Source organism: Camelus bactrianus, chromosome 13 (assembly GCF_048773025.1).
Source record: "Camelus bactrianus isolate YW-2024 breed Bactrian camel chromosome 13, ASM4877302v1, whole genome shotgun sequence".
Classification (NCBI taxonomy): Eukaryota; Metazoa; Chordata; class Mammalia; order Artiodactyla; family Camelidae; genus Camelus; species Camelus bactrianus.
In genome coordinates this window covers 5,085,901-5,108,529 of record NC_133551.1, presented here as the reverse complement: position 1 = coordinate 5,108,529, position 22,629 = coordinate 5,085,901, and the positions used below count along the sequence as shown (strand labels likewise).

The 22,629-nt window shown below is 39.7% G+C and overlaps 1 long non-coding RNA gene across 1 annotated transcript in view; it reads left to right on the top strand.

The window, feature by feature from the left end:
- Positions 1 to 978: 978 nt before the first annotated feature.
- LOC141579673 (uncharacterized) overlaps positions 979 to 22,629 on the top strand; it is a 36,756-nt gene continuing 15,105 nt past the window's right edge. Inside the window, exons 1-2 of the long non-coding RNA XR_012511535.1 lie at positions 979 to 1,067; positions 6,014 to 6,113. This is a non-coding gene — a long non-coding RNA (uncharacterized LOC141579673). The remainder of the gene's footprint in view (positions 1,068 to 6,013; positions 6,114 to 22,629) is intronic.

Here is a 22,629-nt window from a genome sequence, read left to right as displayed (position 1 = left end):
GCATGAACAGAACAGGGAGCTGGTTGCAGGGAGCAGACACTGAGCTTCCTGGATCAGAGACTCAGCATAGCAGTCCAGCCCAGCAGTCCACATGTTTTATATTTATATCCCAGCAAAATTAGCAGTGAGAGTCTGAAATGAACTTTGGGGACACTTGCAAACAGCTGTCATGATTACTAATGTGGGACACCAGGATTCTACAGTGTTTAGTTGGCATCTGCACACAACCATTTCTTTTCCACTAAAGCCTGTTGTAATTGCTGGTTCCACATCCAGGCTGAGGAATCATCTCATGTGGTGTTTGGGAGGGAGGTAAGTGGAGTCAGGACCCATGCTAAGGCTGGGTGGGTAATAATCTGGTTCTAGTACAGGAGAAAGGAATGTAGGTCAGGTGGGAAGGAGAATGACTGGATTTAAATTTTGTTTCTTGAGTAAGCTAAATATATAACATCATGTCAAGTTTCTTTATTGTTTATATTCCATGTGCTGTCACCGAATAACTACTGAATTGTGGGGACAAAATAGCCTGGGTTTTAGAATTGACCCTGCCCCTAAACAGCAAGAGTCCAGGTTCCTCTGGGTGTCCAAGGAGGGGGCTGCTGCCTCCACTGAAGCAGTTTGGGCACTTGGGTGGCGTAGTTTTTTTTGCTGTGGAAGACTGGCCCGGTTGTAGGACATTAAGCATCTGCAAGGCCCTCACCAGGTACCCACGGTGGTCCCAGGACTGTAACATCCAAGTGTTCCTTTCCAGCCACGTTTGCAAATGACCCTCAAGGGGTTAGTATTAATCCTCGGTGAGAATTATGAAAAATTATATGGTACCTCCATCCCTTCTGGCAAAGGAGGGCCCCTTATTTACAAATGACCACAAAGTGTTAGCACCACATTTTATTAGCAGAACATGTGAACACGTGGTGACAGTGACGCTCACCTGTTTGCTTCTGCTTCCCAGTGCAACTTCAGCCTCCATCACAGGACCTCAGCTGCCCCAGCGAACAGGGCCTTCTGTACAGGGAATGTGCTCCTCCTCGAAGCATAGACAAGAAGCAGCCCTTAGATCTCATCAGGTGAGCTGTTGTGGAGAGCACTCCAGTGGGAAGGGCTCAGGGTTGCCCTCATGGCTTCTGAGTGTGACAGTCCTCCGAGAGTGTTACCAACCAGGAAGCTCACAGGAGCTCTGAGCTTTGTTGCCCCAAGTTTTTACTGGAGACTTTATTACAAAGACATGATTTATTGGGTCACTACTGACATGGCTACCCCAAACACTAACTGTAAGTCAAAGCCCTAACATTTGAGCCCCTACCTCTCCTGATGGTCAGTCACTTGTCACAAAGCTCAAAGCCCCACTCCTCTAATCACATGGTTGGTGTCTCTGGCTGGCCAGTCCCCATCCTGAGTTATCTCATGAACACAAGCCATCCAAGGGTCCACCATGAATAGTAAAGACACTCCTATCTTGGGAAATTTCAAGGCTTTAGGGGTTGCCGTCCAGGAACTGGGAACAAAGACCTACCAAATTCTTCATTAAACAGGAGTAAATGTTAGGTTTCACTTAAATTATAAAATAAGAGAAGTATTCTCACTGCTTAGCTCTATCTGCTGTTCGACACCGTTTCACTACACCACGTGACTGTAATGTCGCGCTCAGCATGTGTATTCTCAGAGCATCAGCGCCGGCTGCTCCCCGGGAGCTTATGCTGTTTGTGCAAGGCTGCTGGGAGGAGGGAGGCCAAGGACAACTGAGCAAACAAAAATAATCGGGCTAATAAGGAAACAATTTCAGATTGAAATGAAGGAAATAATACAGTGTTGAGATGGGAGACTTGGGGGAAATGGAGTCAAGAAAGCTATCTTTGAGAAGGTTACATGTGAGCTGAGATGGTGATAAGGAGGCTGGTCTTTGAGGATCTGGGATAAGTCACCCCAGGAATAGAGGCAGCTTGTCCATTGCCCCGAGGCACAAATGTGCTCAGCAGGTTTGAGGAGATACTGGAGCCAACACTGGTGAGAGTGATGAGACGCGAGGTTTAGAAGGGCATCAGGAGCACGGAAAGTAGTGTAGACTCTAAGTGCAGTGAGAAACAGTCATGATAGTTTAAGCACTAAGGTAATTTTCTCTCACAATTTGCAAAGATAATGTGGAGAATGAATTGCAGGGACCCAGGAAGCAGGGAGGCGTGGTCGGAGGCTCTTGGAGTGGGCCAGATGAGAGATGGTGGGAGCCAGGGAGAATGCGTTTGGGGAGTGGAGCTGACAGGATGCAGTTATGGGCTGGCTGTGGATGGTGAGGAGAAGAGAAGGGTCAAGGTAGCCCCAGGTCGGCCTGGAGCCAGGTGCCTGATCTTCCTAATCTCAGTGCCCCATTCAGATGCCCACCTACTTGGGCAAACCTCTTAACCTTCCAAGTGAGGGTTTTAAATCACTGAAGTCTTTTTGTTTGTTTCACATTTTATGGAAAGATTCAAACACGTACAGAAGTAGAGAGAACAGCACAGCCAGCCTGTCTGTATCAGTCACCCATCTCCAGAATTATCAACTCAGAGTCACTGTTGTTGCAACTTTCATCTCCACCTCTTCCCCTCCCCCACTTCGGGATCATTTTGAAGGCAATCCTACGTAGCTTAACCTTTCATTAGTGAAATGACAAGGTCTCTTTCAAATACAATTGGAATATTCATTTTTTTTAGGGTTACAAAATAATTCCCTGATTGTCACAAAAATACACTTTTAAGCAGTTTTGGGGTTGAAATCAGGATCCAGACTAAGTTCACACATTGCAGCTAGCATATCTCTCAAGTGGGTTCTAATCTATAATTTTCCTGTTTCTCATTTTCCTTGAAATTGCTGAGGGATTTCTCTATTTCCTGTTTGGTTGATTTCATTCTCCCCTGTGGTTAGACTTATTTCTCCATCCTATGTATTGGCTTTAGCTAAGTGATTTGATCCTCCCCTAAAAGCTTGATCTGAACGAGGTTCAAATTTGTGCAAGAATATTTGTTATATGAAGTTTTGTACTCCTGTCATAAGGTACATAATGTCCAGTTGACTCTCTTTTTTGTGATGACAGCAGCCAATAATGATTGTCACCCGGGATCATTATTTCATAAGGGATTTTATTTCATGTGGTCATACTCTAATTTCCTCCCACAATTATCAGCAGGATCACAGTCATGAAGAGGCACTTTCTCATTAACCCGGATTATCCTGTAGAACAGTTTTAAAAGAGGAAGTTTATATATTTGTAAATATTTAAAGTTGATACATTTTTCTATTGTTTCTAATGTTTTTTTTCTAATAGAGGTACTGAAGATTGAATCTAGGACCTTATGCTTGCTGAGCACACACTCTGCCACTGAGTGTACCCCATCCCCCTTGAGATTCATATTTATATGATATATTCCTTCTGTTATTTTTGTCTTATGTTATACAGAATTTGATGGCAGGGCAATGGGTTTGATGGCTATTTAATCATTCTTTATGGGATTTTGGGGTTGGTGTGTGTGTTTGTGTTTGTAAAGAAAACAATTTTCCCACTATTTTAAGTATGTTTTGTGAAGGAAATTATGTTGATCTGTTCCCTTCTCCTGGTCCATGTATTCCCTTGTTGCTTCCCACTAGTGGCCCCTTGATCTCTGTGACAAGACTAGCATGTCGTTAATCCAGGTTGAAGGAGATCTGAAGAGATTTATTCAAGGAGATGAAATTTGTAGACAATGAATTGGAAATTATTGAGAAAGTTATTCATTAGGAGAAGGTATGGGGTTGAATTGTTAAGCGCAGAGAAATCTAAGCTATGAACCACCAAGACAATTATTAACTCCAGGAAAAACAAAGTAGGGAATAAAAAAGTAAGCCTAGCAGACAACTTGCTACAGCTGTGAACAGTCTGTACAGAGTCCTAATAATGTAAAGCAAGGATACTGAGCTGATCAAAATTATAATGTATTTGTATCAAAAGGTTGGAAGAATGAAGGTTTGGGTGTGTAGAGGAGATGTGGTTTGAAAGAGAGCTTAATATTCATTTTCCAAAATAGAAAGTTAAATAGGTGATACATAAAGCTGAAAAAGTCAGTAGGCTGTGTTACAAGGATATTAGTCAGAAATAGGGAGTTTTTATTCCAAGAGTCAGCAGTAGGAGCTGAACATTGTTGCTTCTGACCAGGAAATAGGGTGGTTGTTGGGAACTGCTCCTTTTTACAATCGGTGTTCGAGAACTGTTTGACTCTTTAATGAATGTATGGTATAAGTTTGATAAAAAGAAATCAAAGCTGAATTTTGAAAAATTGATGTTAAGAATTGGGGTGTTTTTGACAGAGAGAGATAACAATCAGACAAAACTACATTTGAAGGGATCCTCATTATTTCTAGCCTTTCAGCAAGGACTAGGGGGCAGACATCTGTTTAAGGTTCAAAAATTCTTTCTGACATTCTTGCCGACATGTAACCTTTGGAAGTAATGAACTCTCCGTCATTGTAAATATGCAGGCAGAGGCTGCCTGACCAGCTCTCTAACTGTAGCAGGGTGTGTTTACCATTGGCCAGTTGGAGCAAGCAACTTCTAACATTCTTTCAGTTTTGAATGTGGCATTTTCAGGATGGATAGTTGATAAGAATGTATTACAAAAAGCTTAACAAGAAAGAGTCCAAGACATCTCAAACCCATTGCCAGGGTTTTCTCTGCCAGACACCATCCTGAGCCTGCCATCTGTGAGCCAGGCCACAAAGACCAGTCACATGAGAATGAACACACTTTGTCCCTCCTATCTGATTTGGCATCGGGCTCAGCCATTTTCCCCATGGAATGGTCCACGCCCAGGTCTCTGACGATGGAGCTGGTCTCACAGCAGCCCTGTGAGCGCTGGTCAAGCCCTAGGGGTTCCTGCGTGAAGTTTCTCAGGACTCCAGGCTGTTCTCAGAGCTGAGTCCCCCCTAGGCTAAGCCCTCGGAGCTCATCTCAGCTCCAGACTGAGCCGGAAGCTTCCGAGAGAACTCAGAGCTGAGGAAAGTCACAGGTTTTACCCAGCACTGCCGCGTCAGCAGTGCTCCAGCTGAGGGAAGTAGCAGCAGCAGCAAACACACCTGAGCCGCCGCCTCATTTTTCCGCCTCATCCCTAAGCCCTCTGTGTCTGCCTGTCTGTGTCTGTCTCCCTTTCAGGACCAGCCTGGCACCGCTTCGTGCCCTGCCTCCTTTCTTCTAATCTTGCCTCCCTGGCCTGTTCCGTCTACTCCAGATTAACTGAGTAACATTGAAGGGTTTTTGAAACCTAGGAACAGCCGACGTGCTAGATACAAAGAATACAGGGCAGTTCCTTACTCTGCCACATCCCTCCTGCCCTCTTCCATTCCTACATGAGTTTTATAAATATTTTGTCAGAGAGACATTGCACTCCCAGTTGTTATCATTATCAGCCATTTCCTTATTATCTGTGGTTTACGATGCATTTGCTCCAGGGAAGTTCCCGAGATAAGGCAGACTCAGATGACTGAGCCAGTAGTTGAAGTCCACTTGTGTCAAGCCTGTTAAGAATGATCTTTGGTGGGATTTGTTGAATGTGCCAGACTGTCCAGTGAGTGGTGATGATCCCCTGCATCTGCTCCGGAGTCGGCCTCGTCCCCTCCTTTGCTCTGTTCTCATTTATCTCTCTTCAGCAGGTGAACCAGTGATCTGTATTTCTATGATACGTAAAATACTTCTTATTTCACGGTAGAATTTGGGGGCTGCTGTGAAAGCGCATATGTTTTAAGTGTGAATTGAGTCAGAGGTTTAAACTTAAAGCCCCCTTGATTTAGAATCAGAAATTAGTATGATGGAAGGAGGGTATAACTCAGTGGTAGAGTGAATGCCTAGCATGCATGAGGTACTGGGTTCAATCCCCAATGCCTCCATTTAAAAAACAAATAAATAAACCTATTTATGCCCCACCAAAAAACAAAGAAAAAAGAAATTAACATGAGGATGAAGCTACAGTGTGAATATGTGTGTCTTCTGAAACTACCTTCTGTCTTTCTACAGGAAATTCTACGGAGAGAAGGTCGGAATCTACTTTGCTTGGGCTGGGCTATTACATTCAGATGCTCCTCCTGGCAGCAGTCGTGGGGGTGACTTGCTTTCTGTATGTATATTTTAATCAAAATATCTGTACTTAGAGGTAACTTCTCTTTATTCCTTGTTACGGTGCTTACTTAACTTAGAATGACATTCTCCAGGAGCATCCACGTTGCTGCAAATGGCCCTATATTGTCAGTTTTTATAGCCGAGTGGTTTTCCATTGTATAAATATACCACTTCTTTAGCCAGTCATCCGTTGATGGACATTTAGGCTATCTCCATGTCTTGGCTATTGTAAATAGTGCTGCTATGTATATTGGGGTGCAGCTGTCATCCTGAAGTAGGGTTCCTTCAGGATATATGCACAGGAGTGGGATTCCTGTGTCATATGGCAATTCTATTCCTAGTCTTTTGAGGAAACTCAATACTGTTTCCACAGTGGCTGCACCAAACTGCATTCCCACCAGAAGTGTCGGAGGTTTCCCTTTGTCCACAGCCTCTCTAGCATATGTCATTTGTGGATTTTTGAATGATGGCCATTCTGACTGGTTTGAGGTGATACCTCATTGTACTTTTGATTTGCATTTCTCTGATAATTAGTGATATGGAGCATTTTTTCATGTGCCCATTGATCATTTGTATATCTTCCTTGGAGAATTGCTTGTTTTGGTCTTCTGCCCATGTTTGGATTGGGTTATTTGGTTGTTTCTTAGTAAGTCATATGAGCTGCTTATATATTCTGGAGATCAAGCCTTTGTTAGTTTCATTTGCAAAAATGTTCTCCCATTCTGTAGGTTGTCTTTTTGTTTTACTTAAGGTGTCCTTTGCTGTGCAGAAGCTTGTAAGTTTCATTAGGTCCCATTTGTTTATTCTTGCTTTTATTTCTATTGCTTGGGTAGACTGCCCTAGGGGAAGATTTCTGAGATGTATGTCAGATATTTTGCCTGTATTTTCTCCTAGGAGGTTTATTGTATCTTGTCTTATGTTTATCTTGCTGAAGAGACTATCTTTATTCCATTGTATATTCTTGCCTCCTTTGTTGAATATTAGTTGATCAAAAGTATTTGGGCTCATTTCTGGGCTCTCTATTCTGTTCCATTTGGCTGTATGTCTGTTTTTGTACTAATACCATGCTGTCTTGACGACTGTAACTCTATAGTATTGTCTCAAGTCTGGGACAGTTATTTTTCCAGCCTCTTTCTTTTTTTCTTAAGTTATTCCCTGGAAATTCTATGTCTTTGATGGTTCCATATAAATTTTATTGTGATTTGTTCTAGTTCTATGTAATATGTCCAGGATAATTTGGTAGGGATTGCATTAAATCTGTAGATTGCCTTGGGCAGTGTGACCATTTTAACAATATTGATTCTTGCAATCCAAGAGCTTGGGATACCTTTCCATTTTTTAAAGTCTTCTTTAATTTCCTTCACCAATGGTTTATAGTTTTCTGTGTATAATTCTCTCACGTCTGTGGTTAGATTTATTCCTAGATATTTTATTACTTTGGGTGCTATTTTAAAGGGGATTGTTTCTTTACTTTCTTTTTCTGTTGACTCATCATTTGTGTAAAGAAATGCAACTGATTTTTGAACATTAATCTTGTAACCTGCTACTTTGCTAAATTCTTCGATCAGCTCTAGTAGTTTTTGTGTGGTTTTCTATATATATTGTCTTGTCATCTGCATATAGTGACACTTTTACCTCTTCTTTTCCAATTTAGACCCCTTTTACTTCTGTTACTTGCCTGATTGCTGTGGCCAGGACTTCCAAGGCTATGTTGAATAGGAGTGGTGATAGTGGGCATCCTTGACTTGTCCCAGATTTTAGTGGGAATCTTTTGAGGTTTTCATCGTTGAGTGCTATGCTGGCTGTAGGTTTGTCATCTATAGCTTTTATGATGTTGAGATATGTTCCCTCAATACCCACTTTGGTGAGAATTTTTATCATAAATGGGTGTTGAATTTTATCAAAAGTTTTCTGCATCTATTGAGATGATCATGTGGTTTTTGTCCTTTCTCTTGTTGATGTGAAGTATTTCATTGATTGATTTTCATATGTTGAACCACCCTTGTGTCCCTGAGATGAACCCCACTTGAGCATGATGTATTATCTTTTTTATGTGCTGTTGGATTTTATTTACTAGTATTTTGGTAAGGACTTTTTTCATCTGTGTTCATCAGTGATATTAGTCTGTAATTCTGTTTTTTGGTGGTGTCTTTGCCTGGTTTTGGTATCAGGGTAATAGTGGCTTCATAGAATGAGTTTGGGAATATTCCTTCTTTTCAATCTTCTGGAAGAGTTTGAGAAGGACTGGTATGAGTTCTTCTTTGTATGTGTGGTAGAACTCCCCGGTGAAGCTGTCCAGTCCTGGACTTTTATTTGTAGGGAGGTTTTTTATTGTTAATTCAATTTCATTCCTAGTGATCCATTTGTTCAAGTGGATACTTTCTTCTTGATTCAGTCTTAGTTGACTGTATGTTTCCAGAAACTTGTCCATCTCCACTAGGTTATCCATTTTTTTCCATGTAGTTTGTCATGATATTCTCATATGATATTCTGTATTTCTATGTTATTTGTTGTAATTTCTCCATTTTCCTTTCTTATTTTGCAAATTTGTGCTCTCTCTTTATTCTTCTTTGTGAGTACGGCCAGAGGATTTTCGATTTTATTTATTCTTTCAAAAAACTAGCTTTTGGTTTGATTGATTATTTTCTCTATTTTTTTAATCTTTATTTTATTTATTTCCTCCATGATCTTTATTATTTCCTTCCTTCTGCTGACTTTTGTGTGTTTTTGCTCTTCTGTTTCTAGTTCTTTCAGCTGGTGGGTTAGATTGTTTATTTGGTATTGTTCTTCTTTTTTGAGGAAGGCCTGCATTACCCTAAACTTTCCTCTTAGCACTGCTTTTGCTGTGTCCCATATGTTTTGTGTGGTTGTGTTTTCATTTTCATTTGTCTCAAGGTATTCTTTAATTTCAACTTTGATTACATCATTGACCCATTGGTTTTCTAATAGCATGTTGTTTAATCTCAATGCTTTCCTTTCTTTCTCCTTTGTTTCTCTGAAGTTGATTTCTAGTTTCCATGGCATTGTGGTCAGAAAAGATTCTTGAGATAATTTCTATCTTCTTAAAATTGTTGAGGCTTCTTTTGTGACTAAGTACATGATCAATCCTAGAAAATGTTCCACACACATTTTAAGAGATTGTTTATTCTGTTATGGGGGATTGTAATGCTCTGAAAATATCCACTAAATCCAATTATTCTCTTGTATCATTTAATTTCTCTGTTGCCTTATTTATTTTCTGTCTGGAAGATCTGTCTAGTGATGTTAATGTGGTGTTAAAATTTCTGACAATGATTGTATTCCCATCAATTTCCCCCTTTATCTCTGTTAGTAGTTGTTTAATGTACTTAGGTGCTCATGTTGGGTGCATATATATTAATGATTGTAATATCTTCATCTTGTATTGATCCTTTAATCATTATAAAATGTCTTTATTTATCTTTCTTTATGGCCCTTGTTTTAAAGTCTATTTTGTCTGAAATCAATACTGCTACACCTGCTTTTATGGCATTTCCATTTGCATGGAATATCCTTTTCCGTCCATTCACTCTCAATCTATATGTGTCCTTCTCCCTAAAGTGTGTCTCTTGTATGCAGTGTATTGAAGTTTCTTGCTTTATTATCCAGTCTGCTACTCTGTCTTTTGACTGGAGCATTTAGACCATTAACATTTACAGTAATTAATGATAGATGAGAGTTTATTGCTATTTAGAACTTATTTTTGCAGTTGATTTGGTATTTCTTCTTGGTTCCTTTCTTCTTCCTTTTGTGGTATGGTAATTTTCCTTTGTATTGTATTTAGTTTTTGTGACTCACTTGTAAGTTTTTGGCTTGTGATTACACTTTTTTGTAAGTCTGTTAACCAATTACTGTAACTGTGTGTACTAAACAGATATTAATGTAATCTGAAACCCATCCTACTGAGAACAAGATTTAAAAAAAAAAAAAGAAGAAAGGAAAAATACTCTCACAGTCATGAATTCTCATTTCTGTAGCATCCTGCTTCTTTTCTATTTAGAGTAGACCTTTCAATATTTCTTTTAGCATGGGTTTAGTGTTGCTAAATTCTTTTAGTATTTGCTTCTCTGTGAAATTCTTTATCTCTCCTTCTATTCTAAAGGATAGCCTTGCTGGAGCAAGTATCCTAGGCTGCATCTTTTTTTTTCATTCAGGACTTTGAATATATCTTGCCACTCCCTTCTGGCCTGTAGTGTTTCTGTAGAGAAATCAGCTGAGAGCCTTCTCTTGTAACTCACTCTTTGTTTTTCTCTTGCTGCCTTTAGGAACATTTCTTTATCCTTCAGTCTGGCCATCTTGATTTATGATATATCTTGGCGTGTTTCTCTTTGAGCTCTTCCTGTTTGGGACCCTCTGAGCCTCCTGTGCTTGGGTGTCTGATTCCTTCTTTAAGTTTGGGAAGTTTTCAGTCATGATTTCTTTAATTACCTTTTCCATCCCCTTTGTTCTTTCTTCCCCTTCTGGTACCCCTATTATGCATAGATTGGCATGCTTTATATTATCCCATAGGTTCCTTATATTGTTTTCATTGTTTTATATTTGTTTTTCTCTCAGCTGTTCTGATTGGGTGCTTTCTGTTGTCCTGTCTTCTAGGTCGCTTATTCGTTCTGCTGCATTATCTAGCCTGCTTTGTACAGCCTTTAGGTCAGATCTCATTTCAGCCAAAGAATTTACCAACTCTACTTGGCTCTTCTTTATAGCTTCTATTTTGTTTTTGATGTATTTTATGTCTCTAAAGACTATCTATTTTAGTTCCTTCAGTAATTTGATCACTTCTTTTTTGAAATCTTGATCTAGTAGGCCATCAATGTCTATTTTATTGATCGTTCTTTGAGGGGATTTCTCTTGCTCTTTTAATTGGCAGGACTTCCTCTGCTTCTTCATTCTGCTCATATCTCTCTGGCCCTGTGGCTTTTGGAGTATCAGTTATCTATTGTGGTCCTTAAAGGAGTTTATTTATTTATCTATCTAAAGCCTATGTGGGAATAAAACTTAAAAGAGAGAGAGAGAGAATTTTAAAAGAATGGAGGAAAAGAAGGTTTGAAAAGAGTGTATAATCAATAATAGAAGAGCAAGTTGAAGCAGAATAGGAATCGAGTTGAGATATCTTTTAAGAATCTTAATAAAAAGAAGAGAAAATTCAAAATACAATATTTGAAACCTGTGACTAATAAATAACAGATCAAAACCAAGAGAATATAAATGAAATGAGAATTGTAAACATATAGGACTGTTTAAAAATAAAGATTAAAAATGTAATAGGAATAAAACAGATATAAAAAGATTTTAAAAACAAAGATGTGTTCTCCTAGAGACTGTGTGCTCTTAATGGTTTTATTGAGAGGCCTTTGTGTCTTCGCCCTGTTTCACAAACTCACCTTGCTCTGTTTGCCCCCTTGTCTGTGCTGCTCACAGTGTCTTTCGGCAAGAAGATTGCACCCCTCCAACACTGGGTCAGGTGATCCTTTCCTTTGTGGTGGGTGGGTGGGTCACTCCCCCTCCAGATGCTGCAGTCAGTGCTGGGCCAGTTGCTCCATATGTGGGCTCAGCTTCAAAAGTAACAGCTTTATGGAGATATAATTCACATACCATAAAATGCAGCCTTTGAAATTGTGCATTAGGATTTTAAGTACATTTCAGTGTTTTGTAGCCATCACTCCCAAAAAGAACCAGTACCCTTTAGTAAGTCACTCCCTAAACTTCCTTTCCCTTAGACCCCAGCAGCCACCACTCTACTTTCTGTCTCTACGGATTTGCCTGTTCTGGGCATTTCATATAAGTAGAACCATACAGTATGCTGCCTTTTTTGATTGTCGTCTTTCATTTAGTGTGACGTTGTCAAGGCTCATCCATGGTGTAGCATATATCAGTACCCAAAGTCCTTTTTGTGTTCAAATAATATGCCATTGTTATAAATACACCACTTTGCTTATCCATCCATCAGTTGATGATGAATAATTCTGCTGAAATGCTCATGGACAAGTTTTTGTGTGAACACATATTTTCAGTTCTCCTCAGGATATATCAAAAAATGGAATTGCTGGGATGTATTCTACTTTTAACATTTTGAGGAATTGCTAAAGTAGTTTATAAAGTGACTGCACCATTTTATATTTCCAGTAGTAATGTATGAGGAGTCCAGTTTCTCCACATCCTCATCAACACTTTTTATTACCGAGTTTATAGATACATATTTATATATCATATATCATATATATTTGTCATCCTAGTTGGTATGAAGTGGCATGTCATTGTGCTTTTGATTTCTGTTTCCCTAATGCCTACTGATGTTGAACATCTTTTTATGTGCTTATTTCCCATTCGTATGTCTTCTTTGGAGAAACATCTATTCAAATTCTTTGCCCATTTTAATTGTATTTGTCTTTGTATTTTCATGTTTTAAGTCTCCTTTGTCTATTCTGGATAAAAAGTCCCTTATCAGGGAAAATATTGGAAATATTTTCACCCATTCTGTGAATTGTCTTCTTACTTTGTTGATGAAGTCCTTTGAAGCACAGAAGTGTTTAATTTTACTGAAGTCCAGTTCACTTGATATATTTTCTTTTGTTGTTTGTGCTTTTGCTGTCATATCTTAGAAGTATTTGTACTTCAAAATCTTGAAGATTTTCTCATTGTTCATTTTCTAAAAGTTTTATAATTTCAGGTCTGTGATTTATTTTGAGTTAATTTTCATAAATGGTGTTAAGATAAAAGTTCAGTTTTCTTTCTTTCCAGGTGTATGTTCAGCTGTCCCAGCATCATTTTTGTAAAAATTAGTTTTTTCCCGTTGGATTGTCATGGAACCTTTACGAAAAATTAACTGGCTACATGTAAGAGTTTGTTTATGGACTCTCAGTTCTTTTCTCTCAATCTATTTGTGTGTCCTTTATGCAAGTACCACACTGTATGGATTACCATTTTGTTACTGAGTTTTGAATTTGGAAACTTCAAAACTTTGTTCTTTTTCAAGATTGTTTTGACTATTCTGGGTATCTTGCATTTCCATAGTTTTAGGAACAGTTTGCTCATTTCTCCCAAAAAGCCAGATTTGCATTGAATCTATAGGTCATTTTGAGGACAAATGCCATCCTAACAATGATAAGGCTTCTGATCCATGAACACAGAAGAGCTTTCCATTTATTTTAGGTCATTTTTAACTTCTATCAGTAGTATTTTAGTTTTCAATATACAAGTTTCAGACATTTTCCTCAGTATTCCACATATTTTTCTTAATATTCCTAAGTATTTTATTCTTTTTGATGCTATTGTAAATGAAAATGTTTCCTACATTTTATTTTTAGATTATTCACTGCTGTTGTATAGAAATATAATTACTTTTTTATATATCGATTTGTGTCTTACAATTTTGGTCAAACTATGTTTTTAATTCTAATAGTTTTTTTTCTCTCTCTCTCTCTCTCTTTTTTCTTTGTGGATTCCTTGTGATTTCAATGTATAATATCATGTCATCTGGAATTGAAATAGTTTTATTTCTTTCTTTCTAATCTAGAGGCTTTATTTTCTTTGTCTGTTTTCTTTGACTAGAACCTCTAGTACAATGTTGATTTTGGGAGGAAATAATTCAGTCTTTCACCATTATGTATGATCTTTGCTCCAGGTTTTTCATAGATGTTCTCTGTCAAGTTGAGGAAGTTCTCTTCTATTCCTAGTTTTTATCTATTATTCTATTAATATGGCATATTACATGAATTGACTTTTGTATGTTGAAGTGCCTTTGCATACCTGGATACATTCCACTGAATTGTGGTCTATTTTATATGTTAATGGATTGGATTTGCTTTTATTCTGTTGAGGACTTTTGCATTTATATCCATAAGAGATAGTCTTTAGTTTTCTTGTGATGCCTTTGTCTGGTTTTGGTATCAGTGTGATACTCGTGTCATTGAATGAATTGGGAAGTGTGCCCACCTCTTTATTTTTAGACGAGTTTGTGAAGCATTTTTTTGTTTGTTTGTTTTTTGTTTTTGTTTTTTCTTTAATTAGTTGATGGAATTCACCAGCAAAGCCATACTGGCCTAGCATTTCCTTGTGGGAATGTTTTGGATTACTGTTTCAGTCACTACTTATTGTAGGATTATTTGAGTTTTCTATCTCTCCTTGAATTAGATTTAGACACATATCCTTCTAGGAATTTATCCATTTCATCTAGATTATCTCATTTATTGGCTATACAAGTATTCATGGTATTCCCTTATATTCCTTGTTATTTTTGTTACGGCAGTAGTGACATCCTTCCTTTCATTTCTCATCTTAGTAATTTGAACCTTCTCTCTTTTTTTCTTCAGTACTAGCTAAAAATTTGTCAATTTTCTTGATCTTTTCAAAGAACCAACTTTTCTTTTTGTTGATTATTCTCTGTTCTTCATCTATTCTCTATTCCATTTATTTCTGCCTTTACTATTTTGATTAGAATATTTAATTCATTTACATTAATGTAATTTCTTATCAGGTTGAAGTTACATCTGCTATCTGCTTTCTATATGACTTTTTATTTCCCCAATGCTCTATTACTACACTTTTTTTTACAAAGTAGGCATTTTCAAGTGTGCCATTTTAATTTGTTGTTTATTTTATCTTTTTCTTCTCCTCCTCCTCCTCCTCTTCCTCCTCCTCCTTTTCCTCCATTGCCCTGGAGATTATTATTAACATATTGTTTTAAAGAAATCTAGTTCACATGAATGCCAACTTAATTTCAATAGTACACAAAAACTTTGCTTTGATATCAATCTTTTCCCTCCCCCTCCTCATGCTGTCACTGTCATACAAGTTACACCTTTATGCATTTATAAGTGCTACTACACTGTTTCATAAGTATTGTTTTATGTAGTTGTCTTTTACATCAAATAGAAGAAAACACGTACATGTAATACTGTATTTATACTGTTTTATTTTCTTACTCATGTAGTAGTGCTCTTTATTTTTCAGGTGAGTGTCTTTTCATTTACACCTGCTGGACTATCCTTAGTATTTCTTGTAGGGCAGGCCTGCTAGCAATTGATCCTTTCAGATTTTGTAGAAGTGTGTTAATTTCTTCTTTTTTTTTTTTGAAGAATCATTTTGTTGGCTATAAAATACTTGGTGACAGTATTTTCCTTTTATCACTTTGACGATACCATCCCACTGCCTTCTGGTCTCCATGGTTTTTGATGAGAAATCAACTGTCTTACTGAGGAGCCTTTGAATATGTTGAGCCTCTTTTCTCTTTCTGCTGTCAAGATTCTTTGTTCTTCTCTTTTGACACACTTAGTCTGATGTGCCTATTTTCGATGTCTCTACGTTCATACCACGTGGAGTTTGTTGAGCTGCTGGGATGTACAAATTAATGTTTTCATCAAATTTGGGAAGTTTTCAGCCATTATTTCTTTATATACTTTTTCTACCCCTTTTTTTCTCTCCTTCCTTCTGGCACTCACATTATATATGTATTGGTATTGTTGATGGTGTCCAACCTATCTCTGACACAGTGTTCATTTTTTTCATTCCTTTTTCTTTCTGTTCCACAGACTGGATAATCTCAGTAGTTTTAAATTAACTGACTTTTTCTTCAACAAGTTCATATCTACAGAGAAATCTCTTATTGAATTTTTCATTTTAGTCATTATATTTGTATCTCTAGAATGTCCAGTTGGTTTTTAATGTAAATTTTATCTATTGATATTCTCTGTACAATGAGATGTTCACATACTTAAATTCTTTAGGCATGGTTTCGGTTAGCTCTTTGATCATATGTGTAATTCCTTATTTATGTCTTTGTCTAGTAAGTCCAGTGTCTGGGTTTCCTCAGGGAGTTTCTATTGACTACTTTCTCCCCTGTGTTATGGCCAAACTTTTCTGTTTCTTTGTACATCTTGTAATTTTCTGTTGAAAACTGGACATTTAAAATATTACAATATGGCAGATCTGAAAGCCAGATTTTCCTCATCTCCAGGGTTTATCATTGTTTCCATTGTCATTGCTGCTGCAGATATTTATTTAGTTACTTTCCTGAACAAATTCTGTAAAGTCTGTATTCTTTATCATGCATGGCCATGAGATCTGTATGTGTGCAGAAAGCCTAGTTGTCATCACTGTAATAATGATTGGACAGTGAATTCTTTCAATGCCTGGAGCCAATCGTTTGAGCTGTTGCCAGGTGGCTGTGTGCCTGCATGCTGAAGGATGCCCTCAGCACCGGCAGGCAGTCTGCAGCTATTCTGTAGACTTTAGTTCTTGCTTATGCAGAACCTCAAGTTCAGCCAGAGTTGAAGGCTTAAGATTTTCTCAGATCTTTCCTTGCCATATGCCACACATGTGTACGCACTTCTACAATTCTCAGAATTTTTTGGAGCTATTTAACCCTACCTCCACCCCCAGAAAGTCTCAATACTCAATTTTGCCTTCTAAGTTTCCTAGTCAGCATCTAATTAGCCTGTACTGGTACCACTGCCTCATGCAGTTGTAAAGTTACTCACTGCTGATTGTTTTCCACAAACACTCTGGGGACAGGCTGTTTGCACAGCATGAGTTTGAGATAGGTGAATTAGTGACAGCTCTCTGGGGGCGGATTTTTTGGGTAACTTCAAATCACTTCTGCCCCTTCCTTGATTGTGAGACTGTTGCTTTTAAAGGCCACCATTTAGGTGAGGATACGGGGATGGGGGTAGTTCAAGTTACGATATGACAAAACTGACTATCTTTATGGAGATTTAGCTGTTATTTTTTCTCAAATAAACATTCCCCTTATTGCTGGAAGCCTTGGTTAAATTTCCAGAGTTCTGCAGAGGTTAATTTTAACAAATTTTGCCATTGTCATTGCTTAACAGAGGAGTAAGTTTTCCAAGATTTTTACTCAGATATTGTAGAAGTGTATCCCATTTGCATTTGTTTTTAACTGAGTTACTTGCAAGAGTAACTAATTCTACAGCTCCAGCCCCATTCACATAAGAGTCCATCTGCATGGCTTCTCCTACAGGGAGAAGTGTGCAACCTGTTGTCCGTTTGTTGTTTTACTTATTAAAGTGTAGGGGTTTTTAAGAATATGCTCATGAATAGCCCTTTGTCATTTTTACACGTTACAAATCTTCCACTAGTCTGTGGCTATTTTTTTCCCTTTCTTTTAGTTGTTTTAATGAAGTTCTCAGTTTTAAGGATTTTCAGTATAGCAATATGTGGATGATGATTACACGGGTGAGGCATTTAACTACTGTCTAAACCTCAGTCTTTGCTCTGATTCACTGTCTAGAACATCTGAACATATCTACTGAACCCCATATACCAATGGACACTGACAGTCCAAATTAACAAAATGCTTTTTAAGTAAAGCAAAAAATATTATCTTTGACACTGGAAAAGACAAATTTCAAATTTACTAGCTGATCTTGTTTTCTGTGATCATTAGCTACATCATGTTTATAGAGCCGAGAGGCATATTGAGCTACTGATTTTATTTCATCGAATTTTAGAATGTAGAACACATTTCAGGCCCACTTATAGCACCATATGTGTATCTTTAAGGATATGTACATATGATGATGTCTTTATTATAAGTACCTTATTTTATTTTAAGTACCAACTGCTGTGAACCTCATTAAGGAAACCTTGGAACTGCGGGACTGAAATTTTTCACACCACCACCATCCCGTAGCATCTCTTTTGCACTTAGATGTTGTGTGGCAGAGTATTTTTCTGCTCCCTAGGAATGATCAATGTTGAAGGGGGAAAAAAATCCCTCCTCTAATAAATAAAGTCCAAATCACATATTTATCTGAACAATGGCCACCATTTTAGTCCACACCAATCCATCTACTCATACTGACTCAGAGTCCTTAACACAGACAATCCACAACTGTAGTCAGGGTCCTCAGCCCACGTTGTATCCCCTCCCCATTCTTTGTTGATTCTGACCTACTTTTGTCCAACACGTCCTGCCAGCCTCTTCGCTACCTTACTGCAGTTTTTAATTTTTACCTTTGAGTCCCAGGCTGTGCCTAGTGATTTCCAGAGAAACGCCAGACACCTGGCTCATCAGGAGGGGTGGGGAGGATTTCAGGAAGCTATTACCAAAACTCACTTGCAGATCAGTAAGTGGCTGTTGTGAGCATTCCTTCTAGATCCCTGCCATGCCCGCTGCATCCACCCCAGCAAAATAACGTAGCTCCTCCACCCACCTTTGCCTCCATTCATCTGGGTTTCTGCTTTAAGTGACACTCAGAAGCTGCTGATGGGCATTATATATATATATATTTTTTTTTATTTGAAGTATAGTCAGTTAAAATGTGTCAATTTCTGATGTACAGCACAATGTTCCAGTCATTCATATACACATATATATGTATGAATTCCTTTCCATAATATTTTTCATTAAAAGTTATTACAAGATATTAAATATAGTTCCCTGTGCTATACAGAAGAAATTTAGTTTTTTTAGCTATTTTTATATATAGTAGTTAATATTTGTAAATCTCAATCTCTGATGGGCATTTTTAAAGCCACATCTGGAACCCTTGCTGCAGAAGAGTCTGAGAAATATATTTTCAACCTCATAGCCTTTTGGTTAGGAAGTTGGAATAAAGGCTGAGCAGGCTCACCTAACTTGTCTGCCTTTGTGAGTAAAGAGGTGTGGAGATTCAAGGCCCAATGAAATGTCCCAGCCCTTCAGTAGCAAACTCTTAAAGCAACCAAAATGCTCCCATCTGCCAGAGCATGACTTGTCCTTAGATACTGCTGGCCATAACCACCAACGCTGTCTAATGCATCGTCTTCATCTGGTGCACACTTTCTTTAGATGTCTAATATCCTGATTAAGAGGACAAGCTGGTTTGGATTCCCAAGGTCACAGGCAGCCTTCTGCCTGACTTTGATGTATATATGTTCATTGAAGAGTCCTCTCTCAGATCAGCTAGAGCTGCCTGGTGTGTGGCTTGCCAGAGAATGTGGGTATATTGCTCCCCACCAGAGTCCTACCAGTTGTTTTATTGCAGGAAGAGAGAGAGCAAAAGAGACAGAACAGAAAGTTCTTGTCCAGCCTCAAACACAGTCACCCCTGCCCAGGGCCCTTGCTCTGGGACACGAAGAAGTACAGGTCAGCATCGACGTGGCCCTGGTGTACTCCAAAACATGGTGTGGTTTTACTGGGCTATCTGTGTCTTTCATGGATCCTGCAAAATTCTCCCCATTTGTGAAATGGGGTACTAAGGAACTCCCACCCATGCCTGTAGCTCCCAGGGTTTCCACCCTTATGGGTTTTGAGGATTTGCTGGCAATTCATTCTTTTACACCAGGTCATTTCTCAGTTACACGGCAGTCCTGTGACTTCCTCATCAGAACTACTCCTTAAGTTCGGGATTCAGTGAAAGATGCCATTCATGTTCAGGGAGGAGGAGGAAGACAGCACAGATCAGAATTTCTGTTTTGCTTTTTTTGTTGTTGTTGTTTTCATAAGCCGTCTCCAGTTGTCGAATAGACCCTGAGCAAATAAATGACTGTTACACTCCCATTTGAAGGATGAGGAAAATGACACTCAGGGAGAGGAGGCAAATATCCTGAGGTTCCAAAGACAAAAAGGGATGAGCACAGAATAAGATCCCTGCAAATTTCTTGGCTGTCATCAGCCTTTAGGTCAGTGACAGAGTGTCGTGTGTAGTAGTAAAGTTGTAGCGTGCATTTAGAAGGGTGCAGATATTCTTGTTTTAGTTGATACAATCACACTGTTTTGTCTGGGACTCTGAAAAAGAGAAATGGGTTAGAAAATGTTGGTTTCTCATCCTTGGTCCTTCCTCACCCTCACCCGTCTCATGAGATCAGTACTCATTCATTTCATCCCTGCCCACCTGTAGGTGATAAAGCACAGCATGATTTTCATGTCCTGCTTCACTGATTCTTGTGAAATTAGGTGTTTGAAGATAGGAAGTCATGAAAGGAAGCTGCTTTTTTTAAATAAAGTGCAGTAATTTTCTTAGCAGTGTAGGAAATTGAGGATTTTCTTCATTGAAAATCAATAGAGATTTCAAGAATATCTGTATTTCTGATGTGTAGATTAAAATGACAAAATCTAGAGGGATTACAGAAACACAAGGATGATACAAAAAGTATCTTTAAAGAGCTTTCCTAAGACTGGGCTTGTAAAGAGACTGTTAGTTGACAGAGACCCTCTTCTCACCCATAGTCCCTCTCCTTAGGTTGCAAAGGGCCAGCGTTTCCCCTGTGTGCAGTCCTGGTGCTTCAAGTGAGTTGTGGGGTAGGGCGGTGCACATGGTGCTGCCTTCAGTTTGTCCACCCTAAGTAACCTCTAACAGTCAAGGGGCGAGTGTGTTGTAACGGCATGAACCATGCGCCATGCTCTCCGGGGTGTGTGCCCATCTCAGCTCATCCCAGCTCAGGTGATGGCAGAGCAGAGAGTGGTGGCAAGAGGTCAGCCATGAGTAGCAGGGAGCACCTGTAGTCAGCTGGGACCCAAGAGGCTAGGAGTTCCAGGTGGAAATCCCAGGACTTCCCACAGCTCATTCATTCAGCTAATACTTCTCCAGCACCTGTGATGTGCTGGTGCTTCCTTTGTGAACAGAACCAAATCCTTGTCCTCCTGAAGTTGATGTTCTAGTGGAAATAAGAAATGATACACACAGGAGCAGATCCTGGTCAGGACACATGAGTGCTGTCTATTTTGGCGTGCACAAGGTGAGATCCTTTGAGAAGGAATGTATGATACAGGAAAATGTGAGGGAGAGGATGGCCATATCCCAGGTCGTATTTGGGTCCCTGGGATGCACCTCACCAAGTGTGGGTCCTTGGTTTGCCCAGCAACGAATTCGAGAGCCACAGTTCAGTAAAAGTAGATTTATTCAGAGAGATATATACACCATAGACAGAGTGGGCTGTTTCAGAAGGCAACAGAAAGGCCATGAGGCATGGGGGTTGGGTGCTCCAGTTTAAAGTAAAAGTAGATACACACTCCACAGACAGTGTGTGTGCTGTCTATCTCAGCAGAGAGAGCAACCACGAGGTGTGGGATTGTTAGATTTTATGCACTCAGTATCTTCATATGCTAATAAGTGGGAGGAATATTCCAACTGCTTTGGGAAAGGTGTTGGGATTCCCAGAAATTGGGCCACCACTCACCCTTTGACATTTTATGGTCAGCATTGAACCTGTCCTGGGACCTGTGGGAGTGCCATTTAACATCCTGCTGTATTTCGGTGAGTGTGTATTGAAGCTCAAGATCTACTGGGAGTTGACTTTTCCACCATCTTGGTGCTAAAGGCTGTGCCATTCCTTTATTGGATTTGCCCGGCCCCTTCCTTCCTTTCTCATGAGGGAGCTCTGGACTGATTGCACAATTGCAGAGCAGGGGACACAGTGGAAAGAACTTCATAAGTGGAAGGTGGAAGGCAGTGTTTTCAGTAGAATTCTCAAGTCAATTACAAAGTAACGGTCTTCTTTTTGCTGGGGGTACATGGTGTCACATGAGGGAACTGTGAGCCTTGGATACTGTAGTGAGTGGGCGGCTCACTGTGTATACTGTGTTGCTTCTTAGGTGGCCCGAGGACAGTTGGCTTATAGGTGACCCATTCCCTCAAGCAGGGGTCTCTTTGGGGATTTTCTGCATGTGAGGGTAACATGGGTCACTTGGGGGGCAGGACCAGCCAGTCACAGCTTGGTCCACAGTCACCTAGTGCCCTCAAGGCTTTCACCCCATGGATGCGTCACCTCCCCCTGGATGGGGACAAGGGCACAAGTGGTGGGGCAGCTTCTCAGTGGTGGAGGCATTGCTCTCCAGACCCAACACTCAACAGCGTGGACCCCTGGTGTTGGCCACAGTCTTGGCTAGATGAGGCTGTTCGGTAGCTGAGCTCATGAGACGTGGGTGCCATGCTTCCATTCTCACCAAGAGCTCTAGTTTCGAAGGTTCTCGTCAGACAGCCACAAATACTCCATAGCCCATAAACAAAGAACAGTCTCCTTCAATCGGGGAAGGGCACACAGAAGGAGAACGGATGATCCCGAGAGCAGGAGAGGACAAATCCGTCCTGCCATCAGGGATCTGACAGACGAGCCAGCTCAGTTCCTCTTACTAGTTGTTTACTTGAAGGATCTGGGGTATTTGGGTGACCTGCAAGTGTCAGGAAATAGTACACGAGGGCTTTGTAGATTTTCTGGTCCGGTGTTTACTCACCCCATTGTAGCTGTCGTGTAAGGAAACAAAACTTGTTGGACAACAGGCCATGGCCTCTGCTCCCTGGTGGAGCCAGGAGATTACAATATTAAGTACGACTGCGGGGGCATCATTTCTATGTTGAGAGGCCAGATGGCCTTACATAACTCTCATGCTGGATGTCTAAGTTGCAGAGGGAAACTGGATTCCATCCAGCTCTCCAGCCAAGGAGGATACCAGAAGTGGCCTCCGCCACCAACTGTGAGCTCTTTGCCTCCACTGACAGCAGCATCTATAGCAAAAAGCTGGGCTGCCACCTGCATTTCCGTGTAAACATCCGAGTACCCAC